The sequence below is a fragment of the Manduca sexta genome, chromosome 24 (assembly GCF_014839805.1).
Source record: "Manduca sexta isolate Smith_Timp_Sample1 chromosome 24, JHU_Msex_v1.0, whole genome shotgun sequence".
NCBI classification, from domain to species: Eukaryota; Metazoa; Arthropoda; class Insecta; order Lepidoptera; family Sphingidae; genus Manduca; species Manduca sexta.
Window position 1 is genome coordinate 12,711,494 of NC_051138.1, and position 12,345 is coordinate 12,723,838.

At 33.7% G+C, this 12,345-nt stretch overlaps 1 protein-coding gene across 1 annotated transcript in view; it reads right to left on the reverse strand.

The window, feature by feature from the left end:
• The window catches only part of LOC115444119 (CUGBP Elav-like family member 1), a 465,041-nt gene extending 453,192 nt beyond the window's left edge, over positions 1–11,849 (reverse strand). The window contains exon 1 of the mRNA XM_037442236.1: positions 11,831–11,849. The gene's annotated coding sequence lies outside the window, so the exon portion shown is untranslated. The remainder of the gene's footprint in view (positions 1–11,830) is intronic.
• Between the last annotated feature and the right edge of the window lie 496 nt (positions 11,850–12,345).

Consider the following 12,345-nt stretch of genomic DNA (forward strand, 5'->3'; position numbering starts at 1 on the left):
CTATGATTCTTTTTTATGGAATATTTAATAATGTTAACTTTTTTAATTAGGGATGACTGAGAGTGTTATAAACATAAGAGTAGTCAAATATAATGAGAAAGCTTCGAACAGCTAAGCAATCGGGAGTTACACGTGTTATTGTGAGTCAACCATAAAAGACAGACATATGCTGTCGTGGGATATTTTTTACATAATTTTAAGGAGAACTTTTCCGTCATACATGATTTCTGCGTAGCTTTAACCATTAAGGTTGCACACGCGACGGAATCTTAAAAAATGGAGTAACTTCTCCCGTTTTCCCAACATTTCCCTTCACTGCTCTGCTCCTATTAATTGTAGCGTGATGAAAAGTATACTATAACTAGCACAGGAGTACGACAAATAATTGTACCAAGTTTCGTTAAAATCCGTCGAGTAGTTTTTGTTTCTATAACGGTTATACAGACAGACAGACAGACAGACGGACAGACAGAAAGACAGACAGACAGACAGACAAAAATTTTACTAATTGCATTTTTGGCATCAGTATCGATTCCTAATCACCCCCTGATAATTATTTTGGAAATATATTTCATGTACAGAATTGACCTCTCTACAGATTTATTATAAGTATAGATTATTGAGTAATAAGATTTTTTAAAACTGATTGCATTTTACGTGACAAAAGCCAATATAAACAATGCAGTTGGTGAGTGTGCACGTGTATTTCTGTCTAATAATTACTAGTGATGGCCTGCGGCTCCGCTCGAGTGAAAAGTTTTTCTAGGATAATGGTTTTCCCGCGATAAATATTAATATAGAATAATATTCAACACGATTTAAGATATAAATTTATTGATTCAATCTAAAAATGGTTAGAAAAAACCTAATACAACTTTAATAATGTTCAAGACCTGAATTAAGTAGTATGTTGAATTAACTAAATCAGTGTAATCAGTGTTGTCAGCGTCGTATATCGCCTTATATAATTTTGTAACAAATCAGATCATTCAGTATTTTAAATCATTTAACATTCATTATATTTTGCCAAAGATAATAATTGATTCTAATAAGACAAAGGTAGGGACGGGAAAGTGATGAACGTAATGACACCACCGACGTAATTTGCATGATTTTGACATCCAAGTCAATCAAGGTTCGAATTTGTTTCAAACATTTTTATGTCCAATTTGGTCCCTTTTGTCACAATTCTAATTTACTAACTTTTGCTCGTTACTCTACTCGTGCGAATATTTTATTCAAACAAGTCTTAAAACAACAACTGCTAATTTTATTTCGAGAATTAGGGTGTTAGCTACACTGCCTTTCCACAATATTCGAATCCGCCAACTCATGTAACAGCATCTCACGCATTTTTTAAAAATTATAAATTTACGTCCGCCGCTCAGGCCGCCGCGCCGCCGCGGTCGCAACTAGTCGCGCCGCACATCGTGCCTCCTGTCGCGCTGCGCCCAGCTGTGGCCAGGCCTTTTGTCCACCACGCTGACCTAGTGCCGATTGGTAGACTTTACATACCCTCAAAATTGACACAGAAACCTTCTAAGGTATGCAGGTTTCCTCACGATGTTTCCTTCACCGTTAAAGCAATTATCATTCACAACGAATACACCCATTTTATTAGAAATGTCAGAGGTGTGTGCCCTTGAATTTTGAACCTGCGGACATTCGTCTCGGCTATCTGTTCCAAACCAACTACACTATCGCCAGCTTTTTTGTAGGTTTATTTAATAAAACACATTGCATTAAAAATAAATATCCAAACTAGATAAATAAAAACAAAATACCAAATATGCAAAAACAAAAAAAGGAATGAAATAAACGATGACTTTTAATTAATCCAATGCAATGCGAATAGTTTCCTGAATGTTGTTAAAATACAGTTAAATTATTTTTTATGATACCAGATCACTTTCGAATCTATTGTATGCATCAGTCTGAGTAGACAGCAACAGTTTGTTAATTTTATCACTAGTATATTATTAATAACTCTAGATTACTATGAAAAATATAGAATCCGTCGTTTGTTTCGGCGCAATACTTTCAAGCAACTGAACCTGCTAAACGAAACCTGCTAAAGAAACGTGCTTCTTATTTACTTACAAAATTATGAACAACTGCAGGAGCGGAACTTGAATAGCATCCTATTACAAAATAAAGTAGTATTCTGTGGAGCATCGTGTAATTTCTAGTGCTGTAAATAAAACTTGTAAAATGCGGCGATAGCCTAGTTGGGTGTGGAACGGACTGCCGAGACGAATGTCCGCAGGTTCAAATCCCAAGGACACACCTCTGACTTTTCTAAAATCATGTGTGTATTCTTTGTGAATTTATCGTTCGCTTTAACGGTGAAGGAAAACATCGTGAGGAAACCTGCACATCTGAGAAGTTCTCTGTAGGAATTTCGAAGGTGTGTGAAGTCTACCAATCCGCACTAGGCCAGCGTGGTGGACTAGGCCTAATCCCTCTCAGTAGTAGAGTAGGCCCGTGCTCAGCAGTGGGCAAGTATATATTACAGGGCTGATATTATTATTATTATTAAATAAAACTTTGTTAAACTATTTGTTCAAGTTTTACATACACATCGGCGGATAGAAAATTCCGAATAGAAATTTTTGACTAGCTTAGGGCCGGTTGTTTAACTGCATGTTACATAGAGTAGTTTAAAAATATGTGAACAATGTTAATAGCAAAATAGTTGTTCTAGGATTAGCTTACGTTTAAAGTTACGATTACTTTGATGCTTTTAGTTAGTTAAAGTAATTTTCGTGCCACTGCATTGAATATGACCTTAACAAATACGTTGCCAAGAAAGAAACAACTTTTATTTCATGACTATTGAATATCTGATGTAAATCACAATAGGTATATATTTTTTTATTGCTTTGAATGACAGCTTGCCATTCGACTAATGATTTCTTAACAGTAGAAACACCATCCAATACCTTGAATTACACAGTATTGTTTGGTATTAGACTGCGCTCGCCTTCCTGAGACATGGGCTGTCAAGTCTTATCATGTCCAGTAGTTACACTGGCTACAATGTTCTTCAAACCGGAAACAATAATTGTACAATGCTACTTGGCTTCAAAAATAGATATTGCTGTAGTACGTATCCACTACCGGTAAGTAATTGTCGTAAGCATGTTAGGTTAACCAACTATTTGAAACAACCCGACCCAAAGTCTTTCCATTTCACGTGAAACATTTAATTACAGTTTGTTTGTTGTTTTAATAATACTTTATCGTTCGAAGTTTTCAACTATTGTATTTAATTTACATAATTATTCAGAATAACGTTTATAGAATTAAAATTTTTAGCTCGCCGTGTTTATATTGTAAATACAATGTAAGTATATCTGTGTGAGTTGGTGTGGCGAACACATTATGAAAATCCTCTTTCTCTTTTAAATAAAACGCTGCTGTATTGTAAGGCTGTCGGATAGTTAACTATTACAAGTTTAATTACATTTAGTTTATCTTACTATAAAAATCTTATCCCTTTGTTGTCTATTTATTTGTTTCTTTCTGCCTGTCTGATTTTGCACATATCAAAGTTCGTTATCTAATAACATCTTAAAATACTTTTAAATTTTAAATAATAGATTACGTTGTCACTAAATACATGAACAACTATTTCTATGCAAAACAAATTCAAGATGTAAAAATAGATAGGATAAATAATTTTAGAAATTCTATTAATATAAGATAATTACATATTTCAAAAATACAAACGTAAAGTAAAGTAGGTGTGTTAACCGCACCTTCCAAATTGCTTTTCTATACGATGCTGTTGGCACTCGTCCCGAGTGACGTCATGTTCGTCAAATAAAACCACGTGAAAATGTATAGTAACGGTAACTACATTAAGATTTCAGCTACATACAGTTCGTCTAATTAGCTTTTGAAGACGATTTTAAAAAAGATAATGTAGAAATGCTACTACACTGACCGTTTCTGTAGCACGTCATGGCATGAAACACGCTTAGTGAAAAGTGAATCCCTTGACTGCACCTCTGCTGATCTCTTTAGGATATAGGCTTGATGTGTGTTTGTTTGTTAAAATGCTACATGCGGCTTTGCCCGCATGAAAGCCCGTTTCTTCAATAAACTTAACTAAATTTTAGACGAAAAGTAATTTATATTAATTTATTTCAATTTATTGGCAAACTGCTGAACTGTTATCGATACAATTTAATAAAAGTTATTATTATTGTATTGGTGTGCTAAATTTCATTGAAATCAGTTTAGCGATTTTTGAGTTTACTTTTAACAAACATCCAAATATTTTTACAAACTTTCAGACTATTAACACGATAAGCTTTGCTTCACACCTTAATTAAAAGCACCATTGTGCACTTTGCGGGGATAAAAAGCTGCCTTCTTTGTTTATTTGCTTTGGTTTATTTGCGTGTTTATTTTAATTAAAAATAATTTAGTGGTTTAAATCATTTAGATACATTCATATTTATATTATTAGTAAAATTGTGATGGTGGTAAATAAAAAATATAATATTCTTTTATTATTATTAAGAAGGAAAACATAATTGTAGTGACAACGAAGGTTGAAGTAACATTTTGAAACTACGGACAAATATACATACATCCATAATAATATTAACAAAACAAATACTAAGTCACAATATTTGAAGTAAAATATAAGTACATAATAAATAGAGTAAGTAACCAATTCGTAGATTGTGCACAAAAAATAGTTTTACACAAAGAGTCCTAAGATTTTATAGAGCGGACATTAGGAAGATTCTAATACAAACATATTGCGCTCATGCGGTTGTTACTCAATCTCCTGTGAAATAGCAAAACACAAATGTAGAATACTTCATATTTTTTCTATATCACTATTCGCACATTTTTAATGCGATTATTATCATATTTTATATTTTGTGTAAGTATATTATTATTAACATTTAAAAACGCCATGACATCTTGTCACACGGACATTTCAAATAATACAATGACTTATTACCAATTGGTAATAACTTTTCGAGCAAAAATTTGGCTCTGGTGTTCGGCCTATAACTATTTAGTTTAAGGTGGTAGCTCAAGGTCCATTTTCGGCTTTAATCTGGGTAACTAAACAAGTATTGGCAAGTAAAGAATTTAAATTCACGTCTAGTTAGTGATTAGTTCTCGCAGTTGAAAGAAAAATGTAAAAATAATTAATACTCATGGATATTTCGGCCTTTAAAATTTAATATGACGAAATTTTAAAGGCAGAAATATCCATGATTATTAATTATTTTTACATTTTTCTTTCAACTGCGAGAACTAATCACTAACTAGACGTGAATTTAAATTCTTTACTTGCCAATACTTGTTTAGTTACCCAGATTAAAGCCGAAACAAAATGTATGAAAATGGACCTTGAGCTACCACCTTAATGTCTTTGGTTTGACGTAACGGCAAATTCGCTTTTAAAATTATCCGTGTGCTGTTTATATTTAACATTAAAAAAAAATTTACAACACCAAAATTAGTTCAAATAGAAAATACTAAATGGACTATTTGCATATCACGTGTACAGCCATGTGTCACAGGCGACGCTCCGTTTTACACTCATCCAGTTGGTGACAGAGATTCTGCGTGCAACGGAACGTTTCGCATTGCAAAGTGACCGAAATAATTATAATTTCGAGGTCGCGCCCACGTGTTCGCATTTTATTTTCTCTCATGCATCGTTACAAAGTTAATTCGTGCAATATTTTAAAGACAAATCACTTTGTTTTTCACTTTCGCCGCATTGTTGCGTCGAGTAACTTACAATGTTAATGCATTTCGTGATGACATTACGTTTGCTGTTTAATTGTTTTGTTTTAAGATTTTGATTTTTTTTTAAGTTCTAATTAGATTCAGCCGAGTTTTAACTGATATTGCGTCCATTATGGCTGCATTAACGTATTCAGCACTCTAATAAATAACAAGAATGTCTGCGGTTTTCTAGTAGATCGGGATTACAATTAATTTATGCTCATGTTTATACAACGTGCAGACTTTATGTTCACTCTCATTCAAACAAGAGTCTTGCAACTTTGATCCGTATTAAATACTGATTATAAATTCGAAAATATCTTGAAGCATAGCAACAGGTGATTTTTTGCATGTGTTTATCGTTCATAGGCGTAAGAGTAAAATATATATATTTTTTTTTTGTAGCAAAAAAGTACGTATCCTATAGGATTTATATGTTTTCCGCGTATAACCAGAAATAAGTAACAAAATATTTTTACAGAGTATATAAATAGAGACTGATAACTGACTCAAAATATTTTTAGTTGAACTTTCAAATTCTTTACGACGTAAAATAACCTCGTACGTACCCATACAGAACTAAGTTGTAATTCATCGATGCAACCATTTACTTGCTCATAGGGTTGAAGCAATAAAATCGGCTTCAAACACTCCTCGATAGCAATTTAAGTTTTATGTAATAATAATAATAATATCAGCCCTGTATTATATACTTGCCCACTGCTGAGCACGGGTCTCCTCTACTACTGAGAGGGATTAGGCCTTAGTTCACCACGCTGGCCTAGTGCGGATTGGTAGACTTCACACACCTTCGAAATTCCTATAGAGAACTTCTCAGATGTGCAGGTTTCCTCACGATGTTTTCCTTCACCGTTAAAGCGAACGATAAATTCACAAAGAATACACACATGATTTTTTAGAAAAGTCAGAGGTGTGTGCCCTTGGGATTTGAACCTGCGGACATTCGTGTCGGCAGACCGTTCCATACCCAACTAGGCTATCGTCGCTTAGTTAAGTTTTACTCCATCGTAATGTCTGAAACTGTAAAATAGTTTCACTCCAGCACTTTAGTATGGTATAACTGGTACAGCTTAAGTTCTAATATAGTATTCAATTCCGTACTGTTGGTATATCACCTCGGCAGTCGACAATTATGCCGGCTTGTTGGAACCGGATATACACAGGCCGATCTCGGAACTCGTCACTCTTATGTGTGTCACTATGGCGGGTTTTAATACTTTAAATAATTATAGATAATATAGATATATAATATATTCTACCACCAGCAAAAGTTTACATGCAATCAATTATTTCGCCTCTGTATACACTGATTGTATAGGATAGGAAGTGCAATTAATATAATATTCTCATTACGTTAAGTTTACCGCTGTCCTATGACGAGATTAGTCGATATAGTGTTGGATCGCAAATGACATATATATTTGTTCAGTCAGAGATCGCACCACGAACTAAATCAGGTGTTATAATCAAATCGAATGCTGTTTTACACCTCTTTCTTCAATCCCCTGCTCGCTGATGTCTCATTCTCTCTCAGTGGCCGTCCTGAGCCAAGGTTCTTGACTCTTTAGGGGGTCATCCTGAGCATGGGCACTTAAGGACTCGCAGTGTGAATAAATAAATAAATAAATAAGCCGGCCCTGCCAGGCTAACAAACGTATGTCCAAAAAATATAAATAAACAAAGTACTTAAGTGAAGGGATTGGCGTTCGCTGATAGAATGGTTTAGCAATTACTATACTAGATTTAAAGAAGGTAAAAACATACTTTTTTTTTTTCGGATAAAAAAACTATAATTTATCATATTATAGACGAACAAAGTTGCTACTATCCGTCAAAACATAAGAATATTTATTGTTACTCAATTATATTTAAATTTAATGACATAATTACGAACATTTTAAATGAGAGATAAAATTAGTAACAAAAAGCACAAGGGAAACCAAAGAAGCTCGCTTGTTCTGTCAGGTATAGGAAAATAAAAAGAAAAAGATTCCTTGAATACGGTTTATCACGAAGTCATACCATCAAAATATTGGTTCTGGTTTTATTTTCAACACGCCGATGATTCGACGCATGTGTCACAAGAGGCAGAAATTAATGACTGCTGAATGTGGGATGTTATTGACGTTTGCAGTAAATTTTATGTGTTAGAAGACTTTTGGACGCTATAATAATATATAACGAAATGGATGAATTTATTAGTAAGTTTAGTATACACAGGGTCATTTCGACATGGCGTTACTAAATGAAACCATACTCGTCTTCACCTTTGCTGACAATGTGCCAATAATCATCCATTAATAACGAATACTTTCACCAAAATCCTAGTTTTAGTTATCAGATTTTTGACCATTTTGTAGTTTAATATGAATATGGCATGTGCGTGAGTGTATTTCTGACTGAAAGTATGATGTTGCCGCTGCGACGAATTCCCCTATAGTAGTAGTGGCTTTACGGCGCGTAAAATTAAAATTACTTTTTATTAATTTGATCGAATCTTACACTTTTATATTTTACATCCACATTCTAATAACTTATCGTAAAGTGTTACTTCCAAGTAGATAAGTATGTGGTTTAATTGAGTAACGCAATTTCAATATGAAACTGTATACTATTAAATATATATCAATATATAAATGGATAATATTCACATGTAACTTCCTTGACTCTCGCTGGCGTAGTTATATTGCGTACAAGGACCGACCACCGCTCTTAGTTTTCGAGTTCGTCTTCCGAGTCGGGCTATCACAAGATAAATAGGGATATACGTGATGAAAAGTACGCGAACGAGTTGCGGTTCTGCCTACCCTTTCAAGCATAAAAGCTTGTGCGTCCTTAATGTATTTACGATGTATATGAGATAAGGTCCAGCAAGTCGGATGATGTTTGTATGATTCCAATGCTGTGCCATTTAGCACACGGATAAATCATATCATGAATTACATATAGGCTACCTCACTCTGGTGTTTTGCTACAGTTTTTTAATCTATTTTTTAAGATAGATAGTGCTGTCGTCTTGAAGATGGCGCTATTAACGCGGGCGAAGCGAAACGACATCAAATGTTTAGACATATTTACTGTTATTTTAATTGTCTTAGATAAATATAAAAATATTTTTATATGAAGCTGTGACGCTCCGTAATCATAATTGAATACTATTAGAGCTGCAACAAAGCCTGGATTGATATAGCTTCTTACACATTACGGTGTAGAAATTATCATCACAAGCGTTCGCAAACATTGATGATACCCTACAATAGTGTGGACGCCCCAACAACATTCAACATTGTTTTTGATAGCGTATATTTTTTATTGATAATATGCACTAAATAAAAGTATTTGTTTTGAGTGATGATAGTTTCGTTTAATGATATTATAATACCTTAATTGTATAAATATAATATTGGAATAGTAATATATAAATAAAAAACTGTTATTAATTTGTAAAGGTTTATCTAATAAGAAGTTACTTAATTGATATTACTATAAGAAACTATTCATTTTATAAATTTATTTATGATATATATTTGCAATGATTAATCTTTGCACGGCATCTGGCAAAATGTATGGGAACTTATAAATGATATTACCACCACTATGTTTTGTACCTACATTCAATGCAAATAAAATACTATGATGATGATTAACAAAGGTCATTTTATAACCAAAACTTTCCATGAATGAAATACCTTATGTACTTTGGAGTCGTTATATTATCTTATGAATGAGTTATCTATGTGTCAGAGACAACGCTCGTCGATCAAGGCGATGAAGATTGCATCGATGCGTTGACCTGCGTCGAGTGGTGATAACCTGCGGGTCAGACTAGAGACGCACCAATTAGGTAGGCAGGTCCAATACGATTAGATTTTGAAGGTGTTAATCTCAGTATAAAAATTCTTTGCATTTTCATGGTATCATTGCACTTGGTATTTGACCATATATAATGATTATTTGGGCAATCGAACATCAACTTTGTATATAAAGAAAATAAAGCCGGTATTGCTGGGTCCAAAAACGCCAATATGTTGACAAATACTGTTAATGTTTGTCTGTAGGTTCGCATACCGTGTTTTGTCCTATCATCTTTGATCTCAGTTATTGATTAACTAAACTGATTCTGATTTTTTTTCACTAATACGAAGCTACATTTCTCTTGAGTGTTAATGGCTTTTTATCCCGGGAAAATTTAAAGCGGGACTTTTATCCCGAGCGAACTTTTTCACGCAATTGGAGCTTCGAGCAAATGTTATTTATTTATAACAACGAACTAAGGTACCGACTGGATTTGTATAAAAAAAAAATTAAAATATCAAGTTTTTAAAGATGTTTGTTGACAATAGATTCATTAATGGCTGTGTAGATATTGATGTTATTTGACATAGAGATCGACAAAGCCGTGGATTTACATATATACAAAATTTTATAACGTAAAATGCATGGCGGAAATTTTATTTAACCTCTAGCCCAGATACCTGTTGAGATATTTCGCATCATTATGACGAAAATCTCGACGAATCTGCCAAAAGACTTTCGCTTAGAAATCTGTAGGGGAGGCCTTTGTTCAGCAGTGGTCTTCATGTGGCTGTTGATAAAGACGAATATCCAATTTCAAGAAATCTAGGTAATATGATCTGTAAAACATATTTTTCCTTACCTTACATACAGTTGTAGGGGAAGGAGGGGCATAACGGGGCATGGCTCTTCGGGGTATGATAGGGTACGCCATTGTGCCCCGTAGCTGTTATGAAAATAGGTTGAAAGAATGATTTTTTCATTTGACAACAGAATTTATTTTGTTTTAGGTAATACAACGGTACGAACGTACATAAAAAGTAGTACGATAGGCAGTTGGTCTGCGGAGAGCATGAAACAGGCCATTGATGAAGTTTTGAGTAAAATAGCAGGCTATAAAAAAGCCTCTCAACTATAATGTTCCGCAGACGATCTTTCCCATTCCCAAGTAAACTGTGAGGCAAAGTTGCTACTTTGCCTTACAGTTTACTTGGCGTAGTTAGCTAAGTACCCCATACTGCCCCTACCCAGGGGCACAATGGGGTTTTATTGAGAGTTTAATATTTTTTTATTTTCTTTTTTATTTGATTATTTATACTACCAAATTATATGCCATATGTTAGTCTAATAAGTTACCTAAGTACTTCAATTACATTAAATTAATAAAAATATCCTGATTATATTTTTATTTTTTATTTCCCTTAACGTCCCCGTTATGCCCCGTCTTCCCCTATACGATTGTGGATCGATCCGCAATCCAAATGTTTGTGTATTTGCAAATATTTGATTCAGACGGTGTTGTGGGATCAAAAGCCCTAATCAATCAACCCACGATATCCAATTTATATGGTATGCGAGTACAAACGTGTATTATGCTTGAATATTTTTGTTTTAAAGAGGATTCATTTTAATACTAATTTCAATTGGGTGCGTTTTATAAATTTTCGGTTTGACGAGTAAGAAATAATTAAACAGTGTATGAAAATGAATAACTTTATGAATTAATAATTCGTTTTTTTATTTCTTATCCTATTCATGTGTACATACATACCTAAGTCAAATATTTGTACAAGTATCCATAATATGGAGACTTAATAAAATCATGATGAAATACTGATGTTCTGGATAAAGATTTATGAATACCTTAAGTGTGGTGCTTAATGATAGGCCCCAGATCTATAAAAAAAAATGATTTTCATAACTCCTACTTAAATTTCCAAAATATTTTGGTTTGTTACAATGTTTGGTTACTTATATAATATTTAACTCAATATTATATTGGTACTGCAACAACTCGCCAATAATTTATGGAATGCTAGATAATATTCTAATCAGCCGAACCGGTTTACTCCAAATAAGTCTAACTAACTACACAGCTATATAAACAAGGTATTATTTATATTACTATATTATAATAAAAGTTTCAATATCAATTCTCACTCAAAAAAAAACACCGCACGATAATCTCATAAACACATTAGAAATTTAAATACTGCGTCCAATAAACTAATTAAGATATCAAACTCACCGTGACAGAATCACACGGAAACGTATTCACAGATTAAAATGCACTCCTGTGACCACAACACAAACACTAACACAACCTAACGAAGTAGGTAAACCGACAAAAACAAAATTTGCTAATCAGCCAAATTGTTTGCAAACTTTTGCTTGCCGAACCACGTGTTGCGTGAAAAATCCGAATTAGCTCGAAGGCGGGAAAACAATTTTATTTCCACGTAGGCCACGCCACGCCACGCACCCCCTTTCCCGCAAGTAACAGACAACTGACTGACCGATCTATATATTCTTGTACATACGTATAAACAATTTATTTTCATAGGCGCATCAGTGTGACTCACACATTGATAACCGTGTGCTATGAAATAGTGATGTATGTATATTATCTTTACGTTTTTGACGTGAACTTTTGACTTTTTGCCAACATCACCGACGTATAATTACGTGCAGAAAAAGCACTTGTCGTTTCGAAGTTCGAAATATTTTATTCGTATATTCGAAATCCGATCTAAGTTTTGCAGA